The sequence below is a fragment of the Neurospora crassa genome, linkage group V (assembly GCF_000182925.2).
Source record: "Neurospora crassa OR74A linkage group V, whole genome shotgun sequence".
Classification (NCBI taxonomy): domain Eukaryota; kingdom Fungi; phylum Ascomycota; class Sordariomycetes; order Sordariales; family Sordariaceae; genus Neurospora; species Neurospora crassa.
Window position 1 is genome coordinate 190931 of NC_026505.1, and position 3751 is coordinate 194681.

Genomic DNA, 3751 nt, shown 5'->3' on the forward strand with positions numbered 1-3751 from the left:
TGGTTTCCTCGCTATTTCACCAAAATAATATTAAAAATAAAATAATATTAATAGTAATAATAAGGAGGAAGTATTTACAAATACTTAAAGCTTCTAATAACCGACTACGAAGGCGGCCTACAAAAGTATTGTCGACTATTCGAATATTAATTGAGAATTAAACAAATACTAATTTAAATAAAGAAAACGAGCCTTTTATAGTAGGGGCTAACCGTATACAACCTAATAAATACAACCGTTAAACGTAGACTTTTAAAAAGGAATTAAACGATAGTCCCACGGTAGGCTATAATAGTAGGTAATTAAGAATTACCGGTAGAAAAACTATAATATTTAAGAAGGAACGAAGCGAAGGACCCGTAGTAGGTAGTATTAGCAGATAAATAGCAACTACCGGTAAATAAATATTAACCTTTAAGAAGAAGGAAAGCGAAGGACCTATAATAGGTTATATTAATAGATAAGGGGTAATTACTAATAAATAAATATTAATTTTTAAAAAGGAGGAAAATAAAGGACGTATATTAGATTATAGTAATATATATTCGGAAGCGTCCGGGCGTTATAGCGCAATTTATAAAATAAAGGGTTCCGAAGGCGTAGGAGATGTACGTACTTCAGTAAGGGATTGGATAATATATAAAGTAAATAGATGTACGGGATAAGGTAATTTAGGTATATTTTATATAATTAAATATAGTAAGCGGGGATTTTCTTTTATATAATTAGTCGATTTAATTAGAAATTAAATACTTATAGAGTTACTTTAAGTGGGATTATTTATTAAAACGGTAGATTAAATATATAATAATAGTATAGAAGATAAAAGTAAAAATTCTATAAATAATCGGATTGTATTGTATAAATTTGAAGTAGATTGTACTATAATTAAAGTATATTTAAGTACGAGGGTAAAAGGTAAGGGTAAGGGAAAGGGACTAACTACGGCTAGGTTATTTATATAATGAATAAAACGTTTATAAAAACGAATTTAATTAGGAATATAATAAATAGTATATTTATACTTAATACTTCTTAATAATTAAAGTAATAATATATACCTTTAAAATTTATATTTTCTTCTATAATTTAATTTAATTGTATATAATTTATCCTATTTATTTAAATTTATATTTAATCTACTTATATTATTATTTAATTTAGAATATCTATTTATATTACCCGTATTATTACCTTTCCTTATCGATTTACAATCCTATTAAGAATTTAATAATACCCTACCCCTCCCTTACCCTTATCCATTTTATTTCCATCTTACTCAACGAATTACTCCTAAATTATATATAGATTATACATTCTTTTAAAGCTACGCGCCCTTTTAGGGCAATAAAAAAATCTCAATATATTTTCTATTATACTTATTAAAGATAAGGATTAATTATACTCGAATAAAATTAAATTAAAGGTACTACAATTATCCCCTTAAATAAGGTCTATATAAATTATAATTTTAAATTTATTAAAATTATTAAAGAAGTTATTCCTATCCTAATTTAGTATATTTATACTATAAATATACTGGATAAATTCGTTGGGGCTTACGAAGGTTCTATACGGGTCTATTTCGAAGAAGTCCGAAGAATCTATATATATTTTATATACGTCCGTTTTTATTTATATATCTCCTAAGGAGGTTAATTTATATTCAACTAATTACTAAATAGTACGAACGAATTGTATTATAGATATTGTACTAGAATTAATAATATATTAATATATATATATAGAAATAGATAAAGTTTTATAAATTAATTTATATATATCGATAGTTATAGGGTAATAGGTTTAATGTAGTAAAAAGGTGGAAGTAAAGAGAGAATATTTAGAGAAATATAAAGGGAAGAGAAAAAGAAGTTGAAAAAGAGTATATAAGTTGGATTTATATAATTGTATTTAATAGTGTATATAAAATTAAATTCTAAAGAATATTTAAAAATAAATAGTAAAAAAAAGACAGATGGATGGAAAATAAATATTAAGAAAAAAGAAAATAAAAATAGTAAAATAAAAATGTTAAATTAGAAAATAAAGTATTTTATATTTTTATATTAAATATATAAAAAACACTATTAATTATAAATAAATAATTCTAAAATTTGTATTTATAATATAATATTTATATAGAATTACATATAACCTTTTTATATTTTAATTAAAATATATTATAAAATCAAGTTATTTTAGCTTTTAATTTCCTTCTTTCTTATAAAATATATATTATTTATTAAATTTAAAAATCATAAATATATTTATCGTTTTATAATACTTTTTAATACTACTTATTATAAATTATAAAAAAAACTTAAATATATATATTATTAATTACTTTTAAACTTACTATTAAAATTATATTATATATACTTTTTAAAATGTTAAATAAAGGATTATTGGAAACTTTTAAATAATTTTCAAACTTACACTTTATTTAAGTAATTTATATAAATGAAAGTTTAAAATAGATTTCTTAATTAAAATAAGTTTAATTATTAATAGTAATCAATGAAATATATAAATTAAAAAATAAAAAATATCTTTTTATGTTCTTAAAATAGTTCTATAAATACTATTTATTAAATTATAATAAAATATCTTAATAATACTATACAAATTAAGGTTTACATTTTATAAAAAGAAATATGTTTCTTAATCTCCCTTTTCTATTATTATAATAGTAATATTTAAATTATATATATTATATTATATATAAATTTTATATAATATTAAAAGTAGTTTACTACTATAGTAAAATTAAAATTCCCTAAGAATTTAAATATTAATTAATTTATAAATATAATATAGAAATAGTAATGAAAGTAAAGAATAATTCAAAGTTTTATACAACTATTATTATAATATTATTGCTACTATAATTTTGGAATCTACTTTATAAATAATTATTTTATTCTTATTTATTAATAAATAACGATTTTTCCAACTATTTATAGGAAATATTATAAAAATATATAATTATTATATATATTCTTTTTACTATTAGAATACTCAATACAATTTATATATTTATAAGTAATTATATTAAAGATATAGAAATATAAAAGTATAGTTTAATTAATAATAAAATAATTTAATAATTAATATTAAATAGAAGGAAAATTAGAAATAAAGAAGATAAAGTAAATTATATAACTAAAAATATTTAAATTAAATATATAAATTTAAATCTTAGGTAGAATTATTATTTTTATAATATATATAATAATTAATTAAGTAAAACATTATATAAATTACTTATTTAACTTTTTATTATACTATTCTTTATATAGTAGAGGATTATTATTAGGAGGTTAAGGGGGCGACCGTTAAGTAGGAAACGTGTTATTACTATAATATTAATATATTATTTTATTTAATTAAACTCCAACTTAGAGGTATTATAGTAATGAATACCCTCCTCCGCTTATAAAGTATTAACTTAGTAATATTAAAGTATTAATAAATTAGGCTACGGAAAAGATAATCTAATATTATACTAGAGTAGTATATTAGTATAGGGATTTTATAATATTTAATTATAAAGAAGTAGAATTGAAAGTAGTATAGAAGGGTATTAATAAAATATTAATTTCTATAACTAGTAACTATTAATATATTTTTATATTAATTTTTAATTAACCGTCCCCTATATATAACTACAACTATAATTACTTTAACCTACCTTTTACTTATATTTTTAATAATTATATATTTCTTAATAATTATATAATTTTTATTT